This window comes from Haliaeetus leucocephalus, unplaced genomic scaffold, assembly GCF_000737465.1.
Source record: "Haliaeetus leucocephalus isolate CR32 unplaced genomic scaffold, Haliaeetus_leucocephalus-4.0 Scaffold195, whole genome shotgun sequence".
Classification (NCBI taxonomy): domain Eukaryota; kingdom Metazoa; phylum Chordata; class Aves; order Accipitriformes; family Accipitridae; genus Haliaeetus; species Haliaeetus leucocephalus.
The window spans coordinates 12294927-12322870 of NW_010972631.1; positions in this window are offsets into that span (position 1 = coordinate 12294927).

The following is a 27944-nucleotide window of genomic DNA, read 5'->3' on the forward strand; positions in this document are numbered from 1 at the left end:
GAGGCCACCCTACCAAACTGTCCTTCGTCATTGTCAAAGCACTCTCAGCTGTGTTTCCAGCCTGGTGGGGGATTTCACTATCACCCGTCTTGGAGTTTAAGAATTGCTTCAAGGGCCTAGGTGGGTTTTTCGGTCTTCTAAGGGGAGTCAGAATGAGAATTTTGGGAGGCTGAAAATGTCATGTCTCATCTGTCAATGGCTGCTTGACTCTTGCCTTCAAGGTGCATTTTCATCTCTCTGCTTCCTGGTCTGGGGAGAGGGAACAAATGAGAAACGATACCTAGGTATCTTTAACTCCTCAGCAACTGCAGGTCGAATAAACATATACAGATCTTTTGTCACAGGTTCAGTAAATAGCAGCTGTTATTTATCTTTTTACTTATGTTTACCTTTTATTTGTTTAAGTTTCTCCCCAAATATGTTTTTTTTGTTTTGGCTCTTCTCCAGTTCTAGAATTACTGCAGTGTAAAATACCAGTATCTACCATTTCTCCAGGTAAGTCAGCCTCTTTGAAAAGCATTTGAAAACCAGGAAGCCACACAGATATATAGTCATGGCAAAGGTGGGGTGAGGATAAAGAGGGGTTTGTGCACTATGGCAGCATCTTCCCTGGCAGGAGAGGTAGTGTGCCCCTTGCTCAGCTGTGCTAATAGGAGAATTGCAGAGCCCTCGGTTCTCCTGCCTCCAGCATACTTCCCATAAAATTACAGGCTTAGTACTGCAGTCCATATAAACTCCAGTACTCCTGCTTGCACTTCCTCTTAGCCTCCCTTCTTGCACCTCCAAATGCTGATAAGATGGCAGTGAGAGTAAGTATTTACAATTACTGTATGCAGTAAAAGAGAGTACTCATTAGATATGTGCATTCTTTTCCTCTAACCTGCATAATGTCTTTCTTTTTGCTTCACTTTTGTCAATTCTGCTTAGATACTTTGTTGGCATGACAACGGAGAGACTTATGGCCCAGTTATGGAAAATACTCACGTATCTCGGGTATCTGTCAGGTGCGGTAACCAGTTCTTAGTAACCCATTCCTTCTGTCTGCTTATCTTTCCCTATCATTGCTGATCTGCTGACAGTTTGCTCTGTGCTCTTCTGTGGGTGTTTATCTTGGACAATAGTTATACATGCGATTCATGGATCAGTATCAAGAAGTTACTCCTCATCCCTGTTGAGTGGGTTCTGTTTTGTACATGTTAAATTGTTAAACAGTCTCTTCTTTGCCTCACTGAGTCTGTACTTTTGTGCTCCATCAGCTTGGTTCCTATTTTTTTAAAATGATGATTTAAGTTCTTTGGAGCAAGGACTTTCTTTTTATTCTGTTTGTACATCTAGCTCAATAACATGTCCGTGTAACTAGTTACACTGACAGTCAGATCCCAGACCATTCCAATTGTCTGCAATATTTTGATTTAGTGCTGTATTAAATAAAGCCAAATGTAATTTGTTTTGTACGAGATGGGTAGCATCTTGTTCACAGCTCCCTTGACCAGGTCTCTGGTTGCAAGACAAGGAGGGTTTCTTGTAACATGATTGATACTTCTTCAGAGTTTAATTCCCACCTTGTTTGTGCTAAGCATTGTTTTTGTTGGTTTTTTTGTTTGTTTGTTTCTGAAGGACAATGTTGCTAATATCAGATTAACTATCTTTAAGTGCTTTTGTTACTGAAATATCTAAATAACACAGATTTCCTTCTACATTAACTGCTTTCCTGAGAAATTCTGCCTGTGCAATGACCTTGTTTATCACAATATTTCTCCAACATTGGTTTTATCTTCTCACATGTACTTACTTACAGTATTCTACCCACAATAATGAAATATGTGACTCAACTTGCAGCTTTTTTTTCTCATATAAAGGGTTAGTAAGAAGAATGAAAGATAGAGAATACAGTATATGACTGCCCATTTAAGCAAAATAGAGTCTAATACATACATAACATGGTATTACTTTGGCTATATTTAGACCCAAAGAAATAGTTATTTCTTTACAACTAGGACTCCAAACAATGAGATAAACCAAACTGTGATTTCCAAATAATTGAAGAACTCACTGTAACACACAGCAGAAAATAAAGTGTGTATCACAGTGACTGCAAAGTCTTCTGCTTTTTGTTTTTACCTTTATTTTGCATGTGCAACTTATGCATCTATTCTTTGGACTCCGGCTCTGTGTTTAGCAAGAACTTGCCTTAGTGTTTCGTAGTAGTTAGGTGGTCTGTTGGCCTAAAAGACCTAAGCATGGATCAACTAACAAGCCCCCTTTTTTCAGTTTGACTCTTTCAATGAGAATACATGTATTTTTTTTCAAGGTGTTGCTCTAGCGCCTAAAATTGCATGGGTGTTTTTGTTCCATTGGTTTGAGTTATTGAGACTAGGTGGTAATGACACAAACACAGATTGGTGATTTAACTAGATTTGGTCTTTGGTCTTCAGTGATGTGGCAGAGCAAGAAAATTGGTCTCAAAAATCAATGTTCCAGGCTGTATGTCGATTAACGTGAAAAATCTTCAGTCATACTGGAGACAAGCCTGGTTAGAATCTTTTGTTTTCAAGTATGTTATATTTTTAATTTCCCTTTTAAACCCAAAGTTCTTTTCTCTTCATTGATTTTCAAGCTTTCTAATCTGATAAATTTAGCAAGTTGCATTTTTGGAGTGCATACATACTCTGACATGTATATACAGACTCCTTTGACGTCAGTGATAGGTGCTATACGTGATCTGCTGGCAAGTTTACAGTCCTTAAGCATTTGTAACAACTATCACTGTTTAGATTTAAAGTAAGATTTAAAATAACAATTTTATGCTGTCTGTCATTAATTACTACACTGTAGTTATGCTATTCTTCTTCCCTTTGTAGATCTCACTGTGTCATGTTGTACTATCTCTTAGATTTTTTCATTTTTTCTTTTCTTCTACCTGCCATTTACTATTGTTGCTACCAAAGGAAGTTCACGAAATTGGTATAATTACTATTTTCCTTTTGAGTTAGTTAACCCTAATGAGACATTAATTTTCCTCATTAATATGGTACATAAGATATTTCCTAGCAATGGGTTGTGTTTCACAGATAGAAATAAACCAAGTTTTCACTTTGTACTATAAATCATTCCAATAGGGTAAAATATTCAGTGCTCTTTTTTCCACAGTAAGAAGCAGACTAGTAGAAATTATTTTTTTTTCTTTGCAGAACCTGAGTGATTCATGTACACTTGAACAGGTGCATTGACATCTTGTGGCGAGTCAGGATTTGCCTCCTTTGCCCTTAGGGAAGTCTGCTACTCTTCTCCGCATTACAATTCTGTCATTCTGGTAAGAAACTTCCCAGTGATAGATTTTAACTGTCCAGAGGGACCTAGGGTAGAAGATTTTGTGTTTCAAACATAGATGATTTCCCACAATGAAGTATATGAGCAAAAGGTTCATGCTGTTCCCTTCTTCTAAGCACACAAAAATGTGCTCCCAGTCTTCTACCCTCCTCTTAATGCATTATATTGAACAAAATTTTTCCAGCAATTTGCTAGAAGGATCAGTAAGCATCTAGGAAAGGATCTGTAGGCAGCTGTTCTAGGTGCCCTACAACTCCAGAGCAACTTTACAGAGCAGGAAGCATGGGAAATTGTCTCACTCCTCCATTGACGTCAGGCAAAGAGCTGTGTCTTCACAGGTCGTCTGACACAATCACGTATGAACAGGCATAGAATCATAGAATAGACTGGGTTGGAAGGGACCTTTAAAGGTCCCCCTTCCCCTTTTCAGTGACCATCATGCCTGAGCATGTAGCCTTTCTATGGAAGGATCTTGCAGACCCCAAGGAGAAGGAGGCATCACTATTTCCACCGCGCAGAGGGTGAATTGTAGTGGTTTGTAGCCTCTCCCTCTGTGCTGTGCACTGAAGGGGCAAGGTGACCACAGACCCCCCCAGCTCCAGGCCAATACTAAAGGTCCATGGCTTTCCTTTCACTGGTTCCTCTAACCTTAGGGGCAATTGTGAATATTTCCCTTTCTTCTTATATCAGTTGGATACTTGAGGCAGTAGTCAAAAAAACTTAAGGAAGAAGAACCTGAATTACACATTTTGTCTGAAATGAGGTGTTGCCAGGTGGTTAGTCTGGGCAGTATACATACTGCTAAACCTTAAGCACCTCAAACAGCCATCTTATTTACACATATGCATCTCAGCTGAAAGGGAGAATTTATACCAGTTTGCACTTTGCATGATTTGGCCATAGTATTTTTTAATCAGACCTGGGCCATATACATTGAAATTTATTACCCCAGGTGGGTTTTTGAAGGAAGATCTCACTCTCCTTCAGTTATGAATGAAGCCAAGGGAAACAGACCAGTTAAATTAGGTGTCCAAAGTCTGGTGGTGTATATACTCTGCTTTATAGTTCTAGATACATGGACTGGTCAATAGCAGAGCTTTGATTATTTAGTTTGCTACATTTAAGACTTCCTTCCTTCTCGAGCACCTTTCTGTCTCTCATCTTACGCTGATACTGGCAAGAATATATTATGAAACATCCGTGGGGAATACATTGCAATGTCTAACTTTCAGGCCATGTGACATCATAATAGAAACAATTTCAACAGCAGAATTCAGATGTTTTAAAGATTATTACTTCTTTCAAGTTTTCATTACCCATCACACTTATATTTTAACATTGATTAAGATACCTCAGGTCTGCCTTACTGTAGCATCCTTTTATTTTTCTGAGATAAAAGTGCTTTCCCCACCTCCCTCTATCCCCCCCACCCCCCAAGGTTATGAGTATCTCATTAGATGTTGACTACTTTTGGGTAGTTCAGGAATAATCAAAGTTATTTGACAACATTGCTGAGGAGTTGCTCAGCACATTAGGAGGCAATCTCTGTATAGCTGCACCAAATCTAACTGATGTTAATTAGATTCAGTGTTAATCTAATGGTAAAATTTTGTCCCTGGAACCCATAAATCTTTGAGTTTTCAGGGAAAGTTTCTGTTGTGCGAAATGAAGTAGAAATGGCAGGTTTGAAGAGAAATTCATAGAGTTCTCGATATTTTTATCTCTCCATCTAACATAGTGCCATACCATGGAAATTGTTTGCACTCTGTGTGTGTGAATCAACTTCTTTCATAAAGCAAAGGGAATAACTCTGTTTTCCATTAGAGGCAAGAAAAGGGAACATGGGTAATAAGCTAGATATCCCTTAGGATGAAGACTGATTGAATTTCCATATGAAAGCCAAAAAAGATGTTTCATTTCTTCCTAAGCCCCATATTGAAACACAGCTATGGTGCCAGCTGAGGTCTGTTACCCTCACTAGTGTGTATATTATGAATGGCAGTGTACAGAGTCTGAGCCTGGACACATCAACACCATGTTACTTCCCAACATGAATGGTGTCCATTGTTAATAGAAGCCTATGCACACAGTGTGTTTTCCCAGCTCTATTTCTTTGTTAGTTTGTTTCTACACAGAGGACTTCAGCATGCGTCTGTTCTCCCTGTACAAACCTTTATTTTCTTGAACAACGAAATCAATTTTTCAGCTTTATTGTTAAACTTGACCCTATTTTTGCTTCTCTCTAAATTTTCTGTAGTTTTACAAGAACTGCAATGTTAACCTGCTTTCAGAGAACTGACATACAAAAGTAGTAAGTAAATACACCACACTGTCCAGCAGGTAGAGAAGTCTATATGATACATATTTAAAATGGGCAATGGGTACCAGTGAAAGTTCTTGTCTGAGGAAAGATTTGTCAGTATGGTTCACTACTTTTAACTAAGGTGTATTTTCTGTTTACAGAAAGTGGTAAAGATTTCAAACTAAAAATATAGACCTTATGTTCCCTACCCAGCTCTCCAGCAATTCCTTCTATTTCAGAAATTAGGTAGCTGAAAGCTTAGATTTGAATTGCATGTCACTTTACCACTTTTCTCTTCATTCTTCTGTTCACAGGCACAACAGATCAGCATACTTTGCCAGCTAATAAAGATTAGATCAAAATTTATGTTATGAGATGTCAGTTTTCCAGATCTTTCAGAATGAACATTAACAAAACATTCTGCAAATGCAGTAAACTGATCTTACATTCTTTTCAGCACATGAATAGCCATCCCTGGACAAATATGTGATCTCATTAGGAAAAATGCAAGAACATGCAGGTCAGTGGGACTTAGTTAAATGAGAAAAGATTGCTTTTAAATGGAGAGTTTATAAACTGAATTCACAAATAAATAGCCAGTGAAGAGGGGACCGTATTACATTTGTAGGAGAATTCGTTGTGAATGAAGGACATGCCTCGTTTGGTTATTTGCTACAGGTATGTCCCATTATGCTATGTGCATATTTATTTGAGTTTCTGTAGTTTGTTCATTATCTTGCATGGGCAAAGTAACAAGCACTCATCATGCATGCTTGAGTAGACTGGTCTCCATAATTATGTTTATGTCTTGCTTTTGGCATCCTTCTACTGACAACTTTACCAGGTACATAGGTAGGTGGGCAGGTGGAGGGGTAGAGTCTATGTGCGCGGGGCCAGCACTGAATGGGTTTAGCTTCAAGCTTCCACTAAATAGCTGCTAAAATTACTAGGAAAAATCTTCACTATTTCATTAATTTACAGCCTATCTCACAAACACTGTAAAATAGTACAGATATATTTTCCAAGAGAGCTCTGGGAATTGTATGTGTCCAGCCAGTTTTTGCTGCAGAGACTGATTAATCTCAAAATCAGAGGTTTCAGCAAGTTACACAAATCCTGAATTAATAGCACTTCTGGACTGAAATGCTATTATTTAAAACTGCTTTGCTTCCTTAGGCAATATTATCAGTGATAAGGTCTCAACACAACCCTATCCTTAATAAGGTTATTACTTATATATCCAGATGCGACAAACTTCAGAAGTTCACATGACTCTGTGGGGTACGCTATTACCTTACAGTAAAAACTCTATGATTAATATAATGACAGCTAAAAGTATACAGAAAATGACTGTTGTATTAGCTGAATCTTTATAGAGCTGTATACAGTGAATTCAATAAATATTAAAAAATTCTTTTAATATACATTTTTCAAAAGATCATTCTTAGAAGTATAATACCTGATAACAAATAATTTTAAAAATATGTCAAGCTTTCAGTGCATCAGTGATGTTAGACAGAGTAACACATTGCTTTCATGTATTCATTTACTGTCTTTTTTTCTTTATTTCAGACACCTACAAATGTTGTAGAGTTATCAGTTTAGTATTTTATCATTTGGTTTTGGAAGTTCTCATTAAGGCAAATCCTGACTTCAAACAGCTTTTCCATTTAATCAAAAACAAGTTAGTGCCATGTCAGGAAGTATGTATTCTCGTAAGCAGTAGATTCTAGTCATTCTTCATTCTTTTCATTTTATACATTAAAGCATCTCTTTCAAGTGTCATTAGTACAAATAATTTTTCCAAGGGCTTCTAAAGATTTCCTTTTAATGTATGTTTGTATTTGTTCTTTTCCTTTTACAGCTGGTGTACCCTCACACACATTTGTCCCTCGTTTTACTAAGCCACAAAAATTGTCATACACATATCACTAAAACGTAAAACTATTAGTGGCTTTTTCATAGTGGTTAATCTATAACCCTGGAGTTTATTATACAATAAGGTGACAAGAAGAAATGTTACAAACATATGTATCTGGAACATGGGCTTGGACAGAACAGAATATACACATGCCAAACTGGTAAGTAACAGTGCTAGGGTAACATTTATAATTCAAACTGCTCCACATAAAATTAAAAAACTCCAACATTAAAATCAGTTTTCAAGTGAAATCATGACTCTGGGGCTGAGCCCAACAGCTCCAAGCAATCCAACATTAGGCTCTGATGTGATATTTGGCAACAAAAAAATCATTACTAATTTGAGTGAACATGAATCTTTACCCAATTCTAGAAAATTTTCCTATCAGGAAAATAGAGAAACTTATATTCAGAAGGCTTAATATTCTTTATTATTTAATAGAAAATATTCAGAAGGATAACTATAGACAATCATGTTTAAAATGAATCATCTTATGTTTGGCATTAATAGAAGAAACATGAACAGAAAAATTATCCAAAATGAAAGAAAAAACTGCTATACATTTTTATGAAATTAACTCAAAGTTTAATACAGTTTATTACATATTTTTTGATTCTCAAGTGCTACTCAGCTCATGTTTAGAGAAAACACAACAAATCAGAATACTCTTAATGATAACAAGAAGACCATACATAAGGATATAAATTTAAATCCATAGACCTTTTGGGCAAATAACTTCTTATTTAGCTAAATGAATAGAGAGCAGCAAAATCTTGTAGGCCTGTATAACTGTCACAACAGTTTGTCAATACTCAGTCCATTTTGCCAGAAACTTTACCTTTGCTGTCCTAGCAGTGAATTTACATAAGTTTTGTTTGAAGATGTGACTGTCTCAGAATGATGACACAGACTTATCATTTTGTCACAGGCCAAAATGCTGGGCTATCTTTTCTGTTTATTAACTAATGGCTCTTTCCAGGTAAACACAGGAACTAGAAATAGTTATTGATTTTCTACTGTTTTCTCACAGGAAATTAAAGGCTTTATCTAAAGTACATAAGTCTCAGGTGGGTAAGATAATTAATGTATTCTGAGCACACTTTAGAAATGCATGACTACTCAGGTAAGGAGGTCAAATCTGTTTGAAAGGCTAGCCATATTTATACATTTTAATGTGTTCCTGGGAGCTATAAAAGCCTGGAAAATCACAATTACATGTAAGTATTTTTGAAGCTATAAAAATCAAATAAGGTGCATCTGTCCCAGAAGAAGGTTGTGTTTTGTACATATATTGGTAAAATTAATGAGTACCTTCAAGCATTCAGTTGCAAAGTTATCAGATATCATAACACAGAGATGATATTAGCATACAAGAATGGCTTCAGCAATAATGTTGTTTACAATTCAGCAATCACAGAATTGGTTTGGGTTGCAGAAGTGCTCTTTTACTCCCTGAGAAGATGATAGGATTAGTTTAGATATCTCTAAACAAACCTGGAAAGAATAACATCTTTCCTCGACCCAAAATCTGTGGAGATGATGAAACCCCACTTTTTCCTGGAAATGCTTTTCAATTGCCATACTTGATCAGTAGTTTTTGTTTAATCTGATTGTCCCTTCTGTGGATTAAGTCTGTTACTATTTTTTCTTTCCGTGTTGAATAGGGAGATAATTGATCCTAGTTCACTTCATTACATCACCTTATGCATTTGTAGACAGTTCTGTCTCCCTTCATCCATCTTTTTACCAGATGGAACAGGCCTGTTCTATTAACCTTTCTTCATAGGTCCGAGTTTCTGAGCTTTTAATAATTTTTTTTGTTCTCGTCTAACCCTTCTCCTGTTTGACAGTATCCGATTTAAAATGTGGCTTTCATTGCTCCAAAAGAAAAGAAATCTGGCAGAATGCCAAAGCAAGTTTTTACATAAGACACTCTATCTAGGTAAAGACTTAGCAGCTAATCTATTCCTTGAGGTAAGCTCCCATTTCAGCTTACAGGCCATGCACAGACAAGCTGATGATTATATCATCTTTTCTTGTTCTCAGTTTATCCTTCCATTTTGATGAGTGATAATGTCCAGAGCAGCTTGCTTTTCAGGGGACGCCAAGCATTGCTTTTTTAGAACTAGCCCATTTTTCTATATTTGTAATTCATTCATTATGTGGACTTAAAATATCCTGAATACATCAACTTCAGCAGTACAATGGAACTGATTCAGCTGAAGGAATGTAACTGCATAAACTGGAGTTTCTAATTTAAATTTTGCACATAAAAGTCTGATGTTTGCAGCCATTAATATCTATATTAACTTCCATATTGCAGATTTGCAGCAATATTCCCTGTTTGCAAGGAAAGAAATTTTACAAGAACTCATTCAAATGGAATCTTTAAGATTAAAGTTTTAGCATGGGCTTAGCTAGATGCCCAGCATTACAAATGGTAGATTCTGACTGCAGACAAAACTAAGCACAGAACTATACCCGCTAAAATGTTATTGATCACATGGCTATATTTTCTTTTTTTTTTTTCTTCATCTATAGCCTACATTCCCTACATTGTAATCTGTGCTTGCTTTTTATTTTGTGTGGGGAAAAAAACATCCCATTATTATTAAGCAAGTATATTCAACACAGTAAAAATGAAATAAAAATTCTTGTTTTCTAATATTCACTTTAATAACATCATTATGCTTTTTCTTGTTATTTTCTGGGGCAACTCACCTCCTATGTCTTAATAGAGAGCAGATATTTGTATGTGCAACAGCCCAACGGTTTAGTGATACTCAGGCACAATAAGCGTCTACTTTTATGAGTTTGATTCTTAGCATTCTTAAATATTCTTAATAAAATTCTTGGACAGAATGAACTGCATGCTTAAGAACAGCATCTTGACATTTTGTTGTCAGATGATCAATTTAAACATCAAGCAACCTTGCAATCTTCAAAGAGTATGCATTATTGCAAAAGTGTCAGTTTGTTTCTTTCCTGGGCTAGATGCTCTGAAGTGTTGTCTCTTTTCCCCTCAAAGGTCAGTTTGAAATTTCTTTCATTTTCTGCAAAAAATCTATGAGCTTTTCATAAAGTTGTGGGTTTGTTTCTATCTTTCCTTCTCAGATCAACAGAAAATGGCATCTGTAATGCCGCCTGAGACACATCAATCTATACTCATGGCAGATATATCATCTGTGAAACTAGTCAGGAAAACTGTCAGGTCTCATTGGGAAAATTAAGCTTTCTATTAGGGGAATGAATCATATATGACAAATACTGAATGATAGGTTGGAAGAAGTTATTGTTCGTGAACTGCATCTTAGCTTCAAATTCCTTCTCACTTCACAATCATAGTAGCCAGTTCTTCTGGCTCCTTTAATTGGTATATATATTTGCTCATAAAAATCTGTTGCACTGTTCTACAGATTTAGGAAGACACACCATAAGAAATTATTCAAGATATTACTGTTATTCAGATAATAGGAGAATAAATCATAATTCTCAAGCCTTCATTTAACAAAAACAAGTCTTATGACTGCCCATTTGTCTGATTAGGTTCTCCTGTTGTACTTGTGTGAGAAGATGCTTCTTGTGGCAGGGATGGCTAACCTTTCACAGACTGAGATCTAGGAAAGGAAAATGTGCAATCTCAGAAAGATATAACTTTAAAAATAAAATAACTGAATTTACTACTCCATTGATTTTCTTTTTAATTGTAATTACTGGTACAACCATATCATATTTCAACAAATATTTTCATGTAAGCGTATTTTCTGTACATTATTGTTAATTTGTTTCTCAGTAGAGGGATTAATTATATGTTATTAGAAAAAACTACAACACTAACATGGGTGAAAATTATACCACCTTGCAACCGTAATGTAGGAGACCTTAGCATAGCCCTAAGAAGGGAATGACTCTATTTCATCAGGTTATTCTAGGAATGGGACTAACAAAAATCTCAGTTCACAATTGTTCATCCTTCCTTATCTATTCTTCTTTTATGTCGGCACAATAGCATACTTCTTAGGCCAGTACTTTGCCATTCTTCCCTGTTCTTTTCCTATATACTACCCTTCTTCCTTTCCCTCCTCCTTTTTTTATACAAAAAATGGAGTGGGCGCTGTCTCACCTCAAGATTTACATTTAGAGGAAGCCAGAGTGCGTATCAGAAGCCTCCTGTGGAAGCTGTAATGCACGGGCTGTTGCATCAATGACTAAAGAGTTGAGACTCTGGTGTGTGAACCCCAAGACTGACTAAAAGGTCTCTCTTGACATACCTGGAAAGGTTATTTCGGTAGTTCCAAAAACGTTTTTATGCTTGATAACGGGCTGACTCTATGCATACTCTTAAAGTGCATTCATTTAAACCCTGACATTACACAGGGTGCTGCTGCAAAAAGCTGACTCTGAATGGGCTGTAAAAACATGCTGATAATTAGATCTTGATTTTGAGAAATGGTGACTTCCACTGACAGCAACCTTGATTCTTTTGTTCTTTTACTGATTCCACAACTAAAGGAAAACACTGCCTATCCTGTTGTAATGCTGATGTATTGGTGGGAATGAGGTAAATCAGCCTCTGTGCTCTTAAGAAGAAATTTTATTCTCATCTCTTTTCAAAAAACATAGGGACTTGGAGCTAAATTACAGTATGGTGAAAGAGCTAATGATGACTAGCTACAAGATAGCTAGTGAAGCTAAGACAGGAACAGCCTGGAGTGACAGTCACTTCAGAACTGATTGGTCAGAGTGTTAAAATTAATTACAACAGAGAGGCTCCTTTTGCGGAAGGATGAGATTAGAGGGAATAACCTCTGAAGTGTTGGGCCTGAATTTCTAATGTATTTGTACTGCAAGTATTTTTTGATGGCTCAGAGTAATACTTAGCTGATCAGTTACAAACAGATGCACAGATAAATTCTGCTCCAATATACAGACATACCACTAACATGGTGAAGCTATCTTTGAGAATCAAAGACATTTTAAATTACATTTGACTATCTCATTAGCTGTCTGCAGGACATGCATTTACATTCCAAATATCTGAAATGCTGTAAACAGCCAGAGTTCTCTTTTAATAAGCAAGCTGTCAAAGGAGCATTTTTTCCATTACAGAAGTGGAGAATTTACTGCAAAAATCCTCTAATATATTTGTTCTGGCATAGTAGGAAATTAAGGATGTGAATAACACGTAAATATTTAAGAATAACAGCATTATAAACAGATATCTTAATAAACATATATATACACATATATACATACACGTGTATATGTATAGTAAAAGAGAGACAGCAAGATAATTATAAGATATCTTAAAAAACATGCTTAAAAAAACCCCTTTGTTTAAAAAATGTTACAGGCAAGAATGATGACTGTTTGCACAATTTTAATACTGTCCTCCTGTATTTGCCCAAAATCACAATCTTAAAGTATTTCTTTGCATAGTAATTTTTCACCACTGAATCTTACCTCACTGAGTTGATAGGTAACTATTAATCATTTTGTTCTCCTTTCCAACTGATGTATATCCTTTGGCTTTGTTTAATAATCGGGCCAGCTGCCCACCCAGCTGCTCTCTCACTCCCCTCCCCAAAAGGACAGGGGGCAGAAAATAAGATGAAAAAGCTCGTGGGCTGAGAAGGACAGGGAGATCACTTACCAGTTACCGCCAAGGGCAAAACAGGCTTGACTCGGGGAAAATTAGCTTAATTTACTGGCAATTAAAATAGATTTGGAGAGCAAGAAACAAAGACAAAGATAAAGATAGCACTTTTCTGTTCCCCCCGCCCCCCTTGTCACTCCCGACGCCTCTACATCCCCCCCGGCAGCACGGGCTGGGGCAGGGGGTCGTGGTGAGCCCACAGCAGCCCCCTCGGCCGCTCCTTCCTCCCCACGCTGTTCCCTGCTCTGGCGTAGGTCCTTCCCACGGGCTGCAGTCCGTCGTGAAATGCTCCGGCGTGGGTCCTCTTCGCGGGCTGCGGGGGAGTCTCTCCTGCTAGGGGAGCCCGCGGCAGGAGCGGGGACTGTGCTGGAGCCGGGCGTCGCGTGGAGCTCCCACCGCGGATGGATGAAACACGCTTTTTGCGATGGATTCACAAAACTTGTTGGTAGCAGAGAGTAAACAGCAACAGCCGTAAACAACAATCTCTGAGGTCAGGTCAGGCTTTTGGAACTTGTCTGACTGGGTTACTTTGTGTCTGTCACTTCCCTCATTAAGCATCCTATAGTTGCTGACTTTGGAAGCAGAGCGCAACATCAAAAACCTTAACTGTTTAATCAAAGAGAAACTAGCAGCTATCCTGCATCAGGCTCTTATGAAAGAATGTGGATGGCAACCATTGCCAACAATTGACTTCGGTTCAGCTTTGAACCCTATGATATACACAATATGTTATAAAAAATAACGTGATGGATACATGTCCTTATTATGTACGGCTAGAAATTGTCCCTAGCAGAAACAAATTATTCTGCAGCTGCCAAATAGAGTTAAGTGAGTCCACAGAAATTATACAAGAAATAGAATAGCTATAAAAACCCTTAAGATTTTGCTGAGATCACATTAAAAGCAAATATAGAAAAGCCTGGGCTGCTTTTTAGTAGTCTAAAAAAAATATATTTGAAAGTATAAGATGATTTTTAATTTTCATACTAATGAAAAATGCACCAAAAGCTTAGGTTTAGCTACCAGCTCTATAGATATAATTAGATTCAGAAAAGGTTGTGTTTTTGCAATGTCCAGAAATGTCTGAACACAGAAAGATGGTACTGCTAGCTGGGTAGATTAGAATGATTAATTGAAAATTCTCTTTTACTGCTAATATTCAATTCTTTTTGTTACAGTTTCTTCCAAGGGAAGTCACAATACCGTTTTCAGACAAGAAACTTCAGTAAATGAATCGGGAGCTTTTTAACAAGTACCACTTTTCGTAGGGCACTTCAACCAGTACTGGCATGGGAATCTCAAATTTATTGTGGCCTAAGAAGAGATCTAGTAAGGTTTTGATTTGTGCAAGTAATATAATTTAGTCCCAGGGAGTCATTTTTATAGCAGGTCAAGTGGTCCCACTCTCTCTTTTCTACACAACAGTTCAGTGGGTAAAGCAGTCCCCCAGCAGGTAAAGAACGACTGTTGTTTTTGAGGAGAAATAAAGCTACAGCCTCCTGGCCGGAGGGACGTGCTGCACAGAGGCCCCGCGGGCTGAAGGAGCCACGTGTGTTCCTGACGCAGCCGCTGGCCAAGGCGCGCACATGGAAGGCAGACCGAGCTCCGCTCCTTGCCTCAGTAAACGTTTCTGTCTGGCGCTGCCTTCTGTCTAATTTATACGCAATGCTATTCGGCAGATCGTCTGAGACCAAGAGAGAAGACTGGCCTTCTCAAGAAAGTGCACAAGCTGCTGCGTTTACCCCTCTCGTCTCTTGCTGGCCAAAACATTCTTCAGGCTTTGCTGTGAAATGCTGAGTGGGATGGACAAATCTATGACAGCGACAGAAGCTGGGATTTTGATGCAGACCTTAATGTTTCAGAGCTTCCTCAATACATATGATTGCTGGGAATTAAGGCAAGCTCTTTTGGGCTCTGAAATCAGAATTTTTACCAAGGCCAAATTCTGAATCTTTTTGCAATGGGCTCACTAGACTTGAGAGTGGAGATAATTTTAAGATGTTTAAAATGAAGCATGCGTAAGCCATCTTGATAATAAAAAGGGTTTTAAAATGACTGACATAGGAAAGATGGGAATTTAATCCTCTTAGTAATGACTGTCTTACTTAACTGATGCTTTAAATGATGGGAATCCATTGCTATTAGCAAAAAGTAAAACATACATTAAAAAGGTTGCAAACTCACTAATTTTCTACTCGGTCCTTGTATCATTTTTCAGCAGCCTGATGAAAAAGCAGGAAAACTTGAAGAAGGAGCTCAGTCTGGTTTAAGCCACCATCCACATTGGTAAGTCTTTCATCCCTCCTGACTGAGACCTAATACTGTCTATCTGTTTAAATATTTACTCATGCACCCAGCAGGTGATGTTGGTTTTGCCCTCTTAGAAGTGAGTTGATGCAATTTTGAGAATAATCTCCAAATTTTAATTGATGGGGGAAATAAAAAATTATAAGGTACAACCGTTGGAAGTTTTATGCCCCTAGAAAGGAGCTCTTTGGAATATTGTCATCGGCTTTCAAAAGATTTGCGGAAGTTCTGCAAAAGTAGAAGAAAGGCAACATTGTGACAGTATTCAAAAAGGAAGGAAAAAATTAGTGTGCTAATTGTAAACTGTATTGGCGTGACATTGAGTCTGAGCTGAGATGGGGCTTGATTAATTAGCAGTCAAAGTAGGATAATGAAATAAACACCGATTAACAAGAGTATAAGGAAATAGAATTGTTATACTGAAAAAACAAGCTTCCAATTATTTGCAAGGTGGCTGGAAAAAATAATAGTGTTGCTGAATGTGGCTTACACTTCTGCAAGGCATGTAGCAGGACCTACATTGAGATGTGCCTCTTCTGTTGTCCCAGAAGAACGGGCTCTTAGCTATGCATAGTTTACCAGTTTTTGTCAGCGGAATGGAAGAACAGATTTGAAGCACTTAATAAGCTTGAGGCAAAAAACCGTTTAGATACAAAGGAAGAGGCATACTGAGGAAATGCCAAGTGAGTGCATTTCATATTGAGAGTGGAGGGATTACTGCTGGAACACAGAGACAGGGTACAGCATCTATAGTGCGGAAGGGATGTTGAGAAATTGGAGTGGGTTCAGAGAAGAACCTTGAGAATGATGAAGAGGTGGAAAAACATGGCTCTCACTGAAATACATAGCTCAAACAATTTGTCTAATAAAAGACAAGTCTGTGGGGGTGACCCCAGTGTAATCGATAAATAATTTCCTGGGAATAGAAATCTATTAACAGAGAACTAGCAAAGAGGGAAAGTAATTGCCTATAGTAAGCATTTAGCTAATGGATTCTCCATCTCTGGAGAATATTTATAAATCTATACTGGATATTTTATTAAACGATATGCTTGAGATCAAACAGGAATTAACTCAAGGGATTCTGTAGTCTGTGTTTTTTTGGAGGATAGACTAGATGACCATGGCCAGTAACAGAATCTAATAATCTGTATTTTTCTGTTGACTAGATGAAGTCATAAAATCAGTGAAATTCTATTTAGGTGCAAAGTCCTTTCTCCGATAACCTCTAAAATACTGTTTCTTTGATTTTTTTTTTTTAATTGTTGTGGGAAATATTTTTTTGTGCAACAGTATTGCTAATGACTAAAGCAAATCTTATATTTCTTTTGTTCTTGCCCTTGTCTGCTACAGAATCTACTGGTGAATGATTAATAAGATTCTACTGGCAACAGTAACAGCAGTAAATAAAGCACAGATCAGAATCACAGCAAAGTTTTATTCTCTGTGAGGGAATCACAGTGTTACAGTTGATTATGAGCTACATGGCATTTTTGTTTTTAACAGGTGTCATTATCAGTTTTAGTGCGTTAGAATACAAATGAATTGTATTTCAGAAAGTATCTCTTAAAAAAAATCCTATGGAATTATTACTCATGAAGCAGAGAAAAATACTTCTGAATCCTTACAATTTTTTTCAGCTTGTTGAGTAGTTTATCTGAAGAACATTAAAACATAGAACAACACTGATATCACTGAACACTAATATGGAATTAATTAATGAGGAATTGCAAATACAGAAATGTGCATTCCAGAAGTTTCTAAAGCAGAGAAAATAGACCCAGAAAACACCTGTAGAGAAAAGAATTTAATTTTCAGTTTTTTACAAAGAAAATGAGATTACAGATTTTTAATTATTTGTTGTTTTGTATGTTGTAAACCCACATCCTTGAATAGGATCAGAAAGGTTTTCCATCCTCATTGTGTCATGTGGAGTTACTGACACTTCTAGCTGTTAGATGTTTTTCCCATTTTGCTTTTTAGAACCTTTTCCTTTTTTTCATTGAAAGGTGTTGATTTCTGCAGACTGTAAACATGACTGTGAAGAATATGTATTGCTATTCTGACTGTGGTATGTGTCTCAACCATCTTTTCTAGCTAGGTGGGACTTCACTCAAGAATTAGTGATCTATTTGATTGGATACTTGTATTCATGGAGCAATTCATTGACGTGCATGAAGCTGTGCCTACGTGCAAAAATTCAACCTATGCAGATTTGATCATAGATACATTTTTTGTACTTGCATTCCAGATATGTGTGGTTTAAAGTAAAATCACGTATGTAGTCTGAACATGTAGATAATGGTTTCTCTGGCTGCTTTTTTTCCCCGTACTGTATCTGTTGGATGTGGTGTTGAAAAATACTTGCGGCTACCTTTGTTAGTAATAGATAATATCCTAAGGGTTCATTTGAAGGAATGGATGTATCTTAAGTATTGTATGCTGGAAATAAATGTAAAGAAGTGAACATTGATTCTGGATCATATTCTTATGATGAATCAATACTCCTGAACACAAAGATATTAATTTCTTTTCAAATCACAGGATCTTTAAAAAAATATACTATTTTTAGATTTCTATGACGAATGGTACAGTATGAAACGGATTTAAACACATTTCTTTATATGTATTATTTAAAATATGTATTTTTCTCTTTTGTTTATAATGCAAATTTTGTTATGTGGTGGGTGGATTTGCCATCACATTTTTTCTTCTAAGGAAATGGGATGTGTTTCAGTCAATAATGCATACATTATACCTACTTTAGTGTTCAGAAGTAGTTAAGTTAAAGTGTTCAAAGCTTCTCTTCTACATTTATTTGTTATGAGACAGATGATACTTATGTGTGCTTACTTGGGCTCAAATAAATCCTTACTTTATGGACAAACTGGCAATGCATACTGGGCCAGATAGCAAAATGCTGAAGTCCATTTTATACCTTTGTCTTTCATCCTTGATAACTGGTAGATGCACTTTATAGGCAAGCAATACTGAGAAGAGAGGGTAGTCACTGCACAACACATTAAAATGCACCGAAGTGTTTATATTGCACTACCAGGCTGTAGTCCCAGAGCCTCAAAAGACTGTCAGCAACTAAATCTCTCCTCAGAGTCATCCTAAGTTTCAAAAGCCTAACATAGGCCAAAGGGCCCCTGGTAAGATTTATTGGCTGGAGAGAGAGAAACTCATACAATATAATTTGATTTACCAAGCTAAAACATCTCTTTTGAGTGAGATTATTTTTACAGAAGGTTGGCTGAGAGACTGAGGAACCTCTTTCTTTCTGTGGACAGAGGCTTCAGAATTAACTCATTGAAATATTCTTTAAAATGTTAAATCATAATGGCAGCAGGCTTCTCAAACTGTTTTGTCCAAAATTTGGAATGACTTCTGCATTAGAGTACTGTTTCCTAGTGTGGAGAACTAAAGAAAGACTAGGAAGAACACAGGGCAAGGAAGAAAGGAGAGTGGAGGAAGAAGCCATACGAAGAGGCACTTAGTTATGCAGCTAAGGTTTTCATACTGTGGGTGCAGGGAGGAGCTGAGGACTGGTACTCTTGCATGGGGCTGCCTACTCATGGAAAAAGCCAATTTTCTTACATTTCTCTCTTGTGTCAGTTGGCTCCGATCTGAATGGCAGTCAGCTTTTTGAGGAGAGACATCAGTCTATCAGATGGAACATGTTGAACAATGCTGGAGCTAAGAGGATTCCTTTGGAGGACCGAAAGTAATTTTTTCCTATCGGGAATTTCTCTGATAATTTCACATGAATGAATGCTTTCTGAGATCTGTCACTCTGGTTTCCATAAGGAAGCATGCTCTACTGATATGCTATAGTATTAATTTTTAAAATTGAAATGTCATCTGTTAGTAAGTCATGCTGCTTACAGAAATCAAACTGTAAACATCTACAGAGCCATTTTTTTCAATCACACCAAATAATATTATTAAAACAAATTGAATTAGTTAGACTAGATGCGTTTTCCATAAAATCATTAATATTTGTGGTTTTGTGGCATAATAATTAAAATTCACAATTAGCTTTCCTTGTTTTCTGTAGCAGTGCTTGAAATCATGTCAAATAATTGAATATTTTAAGTTCAAAATCCTTAACTGCGAGAAACTTCTCCATAGTTGTTTCTTCTGCTTGCAATCACAGTTGGAAATTGTAACAAGGTATTTCAACTGGAGTGCAGCAGAGCATGGCTTACATCTAAACTAGGGTGATAAACAATAGACAATCTGCCTTTTCATGGAAGATATTGGTGAACTTCTCATGTTGTAGTTCCCAGTTCATGGATAGGCATATGTCAGGTCCAATGTAAATTATTGAATGTGTTGTACAGTTGAAGTTGGATTAATATTTTTTTTTTTTAAATGCAATGTGGTTACACTACAGCACTGGTTTAGGGAAACAGAAGTCAGTCCAGTCAACCACTCCCTTTCTTGGAAATATTTCAAATTAGATATATGTGTAACGGTGTAACGAACAGGACATCTCTTATTAAAAAACATACTGAGGTTGTACAAGGAAAAAACCAAAAAGGATAAGAACACACAAGTGCTACGCAAGGATTCTTACACATTGTTTGGTATTCAGTTAGTCAAACAAAGGAATGTGGACTTAGGAAACAACAGATAAAAATACAAAGCACAAAATAGGAAAGTAGAATGACTACAATGCAAATCTTTATTTTCACAGCATCTGTGAAAATCTTTGTTGGTTTTTGTTGCACATTTACACATTACAGTGACACTTCATGTGCTCAAAACATTCAATACACGGTGATATCCAGGCTGGGTACAGTAAATATCCTACCACACAATGAAAGACGTGTTAAAGCATTTTAAAGGCAGAGCTATTACGTAGTCATAGCTGCTCTGCCTTCTGGTGATAAAATTTATAAAACAGTGCTGCTGGTTTCCTCTGTTTCTGTTGTGACAGCATTAGTCTTTCCACCTCTGGTACATGACTAGAAAATGAAGAAAAACACGGTGCAGTTTCCCAGTAATGCGTGTTGACAGCTCCACTAAATTACGTGTGTACCTGGATGCACTGGAACATGGTGGGTTACTGACACTTTTTCCTTAAAAAAAAACAAAGGAAAAAAAAGTGCACTGAAAATTCTATGCTAGGAAAATGGAAGTATCTATCTCATTGTTAAGAGTATGTTATAGTTGAACAGTATAGTAATACCTATAATATAAAATATGAGTTATTTGTTAATTCCTCCAGACATCAGTTAACAAATGTTCCACCAATTTCAGTAGGCCACAGATCCTGAACAGCGTGGAAAAGCTGGGCCCTAGTGTTTTTTACTTACCTCTCAGGACTGCAAGTGAGATGCCAAAATGGATGATTCTGAGTATAATGGTCCAAAATCTGTATTCATCAAAGCTAGCAGCAAGATGTAAGTCTCTGAGGATATGATCTGATGTAGAATTTAATCAAATATATTAAAATAAAGCTTCATTTTTCAGACCACATTCTTTTGAAGTACATCAAGACAGTTAGGAAGACTTAATCAACATAACCAAAATGCTTTATTTCATACTGGAGCTACAAGTACAACTGAAGAAGTATGTTGGCTCTTCCCCTAGCTTTCTGGCACATATTTGGCTCTTTTTGACTGGTCCCAAGGAAATGTGTACGCTGGAGTTACTGAGGCATTTTTATATTCCAGCTAACCTATAAAACTTTATAACCCTAATAAAGATAATAAAAATAATAACAATATTTTATGGTTGTAATCAGATATGTTTAGTAACAGTCTTTAACAAAGACAGCATGTCAGTCTGTTGGAGTCAAGATAGGAAAACAAAACCATAAATCTTCCCCTTTCTTTATTGTACCTGCATTTTGATAGCATAAGCAAAAAAAGAGGAGAGAGCAGCTTTTAAATAGATTGACTTTTCTCTCTTGTTGAGCTGGAAATACGTTTTGTTTTAAGATCGTTCCTGATGTGTTAGCTTACATAGTACAGTAGTTGCTTCCAAGGTCAAAAAGATCTGCCGAAGTTACTAAATGCTACTCACTGTGGATGTTCTCGGTGCAAGTGGCATGCTTATTTATGCTTCCATAAGTGTACAGTTATAACCATTTGTTTTCTAATGCATGTCCAAAGTAACAGAGAGAGAAATTAAAAACATCACTCATGCAGTATACAAAGTGGTCATTTTGGTCACTGAGGGAAAGGCTTTCATTTAGCAAGTTGGAGCAAAACGCAGGGATCAGCAGAAGGCAGAATGGATTTGTTGAAGTGTAGAGGAATCCTGTTGACACAAAAAAGAATCCTGAATTATTGTCTGTATGTTTTCACAATTTGTAAGATCAATGTCTTTTCCAACAGCTGTCTTCTTACTGCACCTAGAATATGAATTGAATCTATATGAAACAATGATATTCTATCACAGAAAATGCAGGTATTTTCTGTATATACAGATTAGAACAAGATGTTGCATATATGATTTCTGAAAAAAACTGTATTATTTGCAGTATATGGATTTTTTTTTTTCTGAAATAAGGTCTATGTTGCAAACTTGTTAAAAAAATACTAAGTAGAAAAATTGTTGCTATAATGGTACTAAATTTTAATAGAACTGAGAATTGAAAAGCTTATTTGATACTAGTTCAGACTGGTCCAAGCAGTAATTCTGCTGTATGCATATATACATAACAGACAGAAGATTCCAGTAAAGATAACTGAGCACTTTTAAAGGCTGCAAATTCAAAATTTCAACAGTTAGAAAGTGGTGGAATTACAGTTGTTGGTGCCGCCTTACTCCAAGCCACTGTACATACCCTTTTTGTACATACGCTTTTCAGTTGACTGTAAACAGATGCAAGTCAGGAGGCAGCCCGAATTTCAGTCTGCCAGGTATTCCCAACACCAATAGACGCTTGTTTCTAGGAGAACTATGAGTGACTCCAAGACGAGAAAGAGTCAGTCCATTGGGGACGCTAAATAAGAAAAAAATGTCTCCTATTTGTTTTAAGCTGTTTAATGCTCAGGCTGAACTACAGGTCCTGTGAGCTGCTCGTTGACACTCCAGTGCAATGCTTTGTCTGGACAGATGAAAAGAACATTCCAAGGTACAGTTTGGTTGTATTGGTCCACCACACTGCTGCCCTACCTCAGTATACCTTACGTTTCCTTTTCTCACTTTGTATCACAGATGCAGACCGACGGCAGAAGCTCAAAGCAAAACAAAGCAACAAAGCCTGGTCAGTCAGCTGTGAAAGAACTCACTTTTGATCTGAGGAATAACACACTTCGGAGTTACTTGGAGGATGGTGCCAAAGTAAGGAAAACCGAATCTGAAAATGGTAATGTCTGTAAAAAACACTCCAGCAACAAACATGCAAAGATTATCTCTGAAGCAACAATTTTTATTGCTTGCTTATACACAAGGTTTTTTTCTTTTTTTCTTCTTTATTAATAATTATCTACTGTTAGAAACTGAGTAGCCTAACTTTAATCGCGTTGTTTCCTGGAAGAAGAGGTAATACTCCTCTGTGACTCAGATAGCAATTATCAGGTTATTGGACTTGCATTAAGAAAAAACAATCACAACAGCCTTGGCTGATGCAGTTATTTATTTCTAGAGACTAAAGATGTTTATGATTTTAAAAATAGAACTACTTGGCAATCAATACCGTAAAACAACCCTTTTCCAAATTCTGGGCCAAATTATCTTTTTTAACTAAAGAACATATAAGTTCCTCACAATCAGGAATTCTGTACACCATTCAAGAATTCATGGAGACCCCTTTGTCCTCCTTCTGCCTCTCAGATTCCTGAATAAAAACAATGCTGGAAGTGAGGGTAGCAGATCTTTGTCCTGGTATCTTGTCATGTCCTCATCATATAAGCCTTGACAAGATGAAAAAAGCATGTGTATACATCATACCTTACTGTTTTTGTCTTTCATACTAAATCCCTGCAAGCCTAAGAAGGTAAGAAAGTGCTACTGGAGGTCTGCATTAGCATCAAACTGAGTTCAGTGTTGTTTGTTTAGGGTTTTGGTAATTAATGAAAATTTGATGACTGCATCAGTAAGAGTTTAATATTTTCAGTACAACTTTAATTAAATATCACACCTTTTTGTCTTAAATAGCAGACATTATGGAGGAAAACACTGATATCCCTAGGGCAGCGGATGTACATATTTAAATGAAGCTTTTTAAAGCAAAAACATACTTCAGGTAGCCCACGGGTTTGCCACTGCCTTCAGTGGCAGCCTTCATGAAATGGAAGAGAAAATATTTTCCAGAAGGGAATCAATGTACTGTATAAAAAAAAAATCTAATTTCTGAACACAATCAGAATGTTCTCTCCTGTTCTCTATGTTCACTGTGACTGCTACAGTAGTTTTTACTCTGGGTAAGTCCTTACAGCTGCATTACTTTCTGTCAAGTATTTTGGAAGATGCTTAATTTTTGACTTGCAGCTCAGCTTTGTATCATCTTGTGCTGTAGTCTACTTGGTGACAGCTTTGGCATGCTTCCTTAATACTGACAGTACCTTCAGGTACTTTAGAAATGGAATCTGTGTTCAGTGTGATGCCTTAAAGCAGGTTACAATAGCAACAGCTGAAAATAACCAGAACAGTGCACAGAATGTCAAGATAATGTTCATTTGTTGTTACTGGATGAGTTGACTAAAAGATCAGTATTAGACAGCTTTTGCTCTCAAGAGAGTTGTTAGGACTTGTTTGCAATAAAATTGGGAAAGTAAAAAGCCTCTGCAATGCCTTTTGCAAAGTCTGTTTAGTACTACCTGAAGTTAAGAAGTCAGGTTCACTTCTGCTTGCCCAGGGATTTTACCCTTGTGTAAAAATCTGCAGACCCAGTTTTTACTACAAAGGCTAAAAGGAAAATCAAAGTACTTTTTTTTTTTTTTCATCAGAGTTGAGTATGGATAAATAAAACTTGGGAAGTAAGGGGAAAAAAATCTAAACAGTGAGGAAGCTGAAAAAAAATTCAGCTTGCTTTATGAACCTCCTCCCCACTCTCCCCCAGCAATATTTGAGCATTGCTTGTCTTTTCTGACTCTCAACAGAAATGGAAAGGAAAGGGGTTTTGGGGAGCATTCATGCTATCTGACTTCGGACATAATTTGGATGCTTAGACTTCCTGCTTCCTGTATTATTAAATTCAAGGTGGGTGCCTCCACAGAAAGTTCTGCATTTGGGGTATAGCGACTGCATTGCTTGGGATTTCTAAATTCCCTCTGGAGGCTAATGCTATTCTCTGTTAAGTATTAGAGGAGTGGAGAATCCCGTCTTGGAAAATTTACTTTGGTGCTAAAGTTAGTGACATGAAAATCCTCTTTCATCTCTTACTGCACTGCGGGCTTGCCTGGTCCTTGGTTGAAGTTAAGAGCCCATTAAGGGTTGCCAGCACTTCAGTCAGCCTACAGAGGTTTACCCCTGAGCCGATCCTTAGCCAAGAGCATGCTGTGCAATTCAGACCTGCTTCCAGTTTCTGACATATCCCTGGCACGTCCCCATGAAGAGCTGTTTTGGCAACACTTTTCTGTCAAAACAATTCCCTAAGTTTGGTCAACTGTCTTAAGGCAATTTTCAGAAACTTTATGTACATTGAAACCGTACTGTGTGACTGCAGCCAAAAGCTCTCCATAGCTCGTAGATGAGTGTGCTTCTTGTAGGCAGATGAAACTTGACATTTCAGCTATTATTCATGTCTGTATTATGATAAGGTGTTAAAATATTTTATATGGACAATTAGCAGTGCACTCGAATTCAATAATTCTTTTTTCTTTCAGAACATCTGATATGCTCCAAGGTCCTATTCAGCAGCTGCGTTACTATCCTAAATCCACTCTCTTCTGCTAAAGGTACTTATAATGTAAGTGCGGTGTCAGGTATCCCTTGCAGGTGATTATTTTTTTGTTGTTTTGATTGCTGCCTTTGTATCTCCCAAATCTTTTTGGGACATCCAGTGGCAGTTTCACCAAAATTAATTCCAAAGTAAGATCTCAAACATCTTACATTAAAATGGCAGCCCCATCAAGCTTTGTTCATTGCAAGAATGGGACAGGCAGCCATAAACATTTTTGTATTTATTGGACTGACTAGATATTTGATGTGTGTTTTTTTTAAAATGTCCTCAATCATGATTACAATGATAAAATATCAGTGATGGCCATTGCTCTGTATTTCAGAATAAATTGGATTTCCAAAAGATAAATATTATTAGCCAGTTGTGGTTAGTAATCTAGTTGTTTCTCCATGTAAAAACTCATCTTCTGTGAAGCACAGAAAACAGCTTTTGTTAGTCATCCAAAGGGATCAGGCCCATAATTCATGGGTGTGGGGGAGGCTTTTAATTATTTGCAATTAGATTCATACTTTAAGGTTGTTGTTGGTACACGATAAATAACAATTTGTGCACTGGAAAATGAAACAGGTGATTTCTGGAGTGCTTGTAAGACAGCAGCAAGAACAAGTGTAGATCCAGCTGCAAAAAATTGTGTCACTTGTGCAGATTTGTCCTGTCGAGCGCAACAGAAACTCACACATTGCATATCACAGAACAAATGAGACAAGAAGGAAAGTGAGCCCTGTGCTGCCCATGGGCAGGGACAGAAGTCCTAACCAAAATGTGACCTTATCATAATCCAGAGGCATAGCCAAAATGGCTGAATCCCTTTCATTTCCATATGCAAGTATGGTGGAATGTGACTTTCTGAGAAAGCCTGAAGATGATTTCATGGACCTGAAAGCAAGTCCATTTTTTCTAACTACATTGTGTGGTCTAACAAATAATGTTATCTCTCAGTTGGCTTCTTGATCTACAGTCAAATAAAATTCTATAGGATATACACTGTGAACATTACAAAACATTGCAGCAGATCCTCCTGTCATGCAAATCAGGATGACAAAGTTGTAGCATAGCAGCACCCTTTTATCCTATCTGTGGTCATGGCCACAAAACTTTTTTAAGACAGGCAACTAATTTTTCTTCTGCCTCCTGCAATGATCTACACCTTCTGTGGTTATAAATTAATTATATTCTTTTCTTTCTTTCATTATAAAGTCTGTGTTACACATTTAAATATCCTGTGGTTGTCTTATAACATCTTATTTTATTTAACTTTGAGTTTTCTCATCCTTATTGATGTTCCTGTTTTATTTATTCACTTGAATTCAATATTCTCAGTAAGGTGCTGGATCTTCAAAAGAAATGTTCAGCCACAACAGAGTTCAATCAAATCACATTTCTGCAAGTTGTCTGCCCAGGTTAAAATTAAAACATTATACTTATCATCTGTGGATGTGAAATGGAAACAGGATGATTATGAAACTCCTTTTAGAAGTTGAAAGAAGAAAGCTGATGATTTTTCCATTAATATTTTTCCTTTAAAATTATAACTTAAAACTACCTGCTAACCATGTATCAAAATTAAATTCCTACACTTCACTTTTCTGCATTTCTCTTGCACCTGAGAACACCCCCAACAGAAAGCTCAAGAGAGACAACGTTAAGAGGCTGCTAAGAGACCTCATTAACCTTTTGTCTGGTGAAGCTGCCAGATGAAGTGTTCCCCTTTTGTCTGGGAATCCTCAGGGATTTCTTTAAAAAGATTATGCTCTCATACTTTGGTGTCTATGGAGTTTCAATGCTGGAAATGTAAGAACATGTTGGAAATGTAAGAAGTCTTAGCATGTCTGTGCCGCGCAGCAGCTAAATCCTTCAGTGACTCCAGGCCACAGTCTGATAATGGGTGAATCACACCTTCTTTGTGAACTTGCGTGAGACTGATGCCGGCTTCTGAGCTTGGAAGGCTAGTTTTGTTTTGGTCTAGTTGCTTTTTCAAGGGTTAGCAGAGGTGAGACTGTGAACTCAAGATGCGACTGGACAGGATGCTAGATCATCTCAGCTAGATAATCTCCCTTCCCATGAAAGGTTGGACCAGATGATCTTTGAAGACCTTTCCAACCTGAGCTATGTGATGATTCTATGATGAACTCTGGAAATCTGCTGATTGGGTGATGTTTTAAGGGTACTTGCTTCCACAGTCAATTATCTGAGTGAGTATGGTGGGTGGAAGGTTTCATTTCTCATAGTTTTATAGGTGAAGATTTTTGTCTTGCAATATTTGCTGCACATTATGGGATCTTCCTTTAATATTGATAGCTTTTAATAACACAGATCTCAGAATACAATCAACTGACTGTATTGATATAGTATAGTTTTTACTGTAAATGTGCACAAAAACCTTTCGACATAAAAAATAAATCACTCTAGGAAAAATAAAATTAAATATGTGGAAGTTTAACTTTTTTATTCTGGTACAATGCAGACAGCTTCCCCACAGTCTCTGGCTGGATCCTTTGGTTCATAGATAAATTTTCCATGAGTGAAAAACATGTGTGATAGCTCCAGGAACACCTGAGCTCAA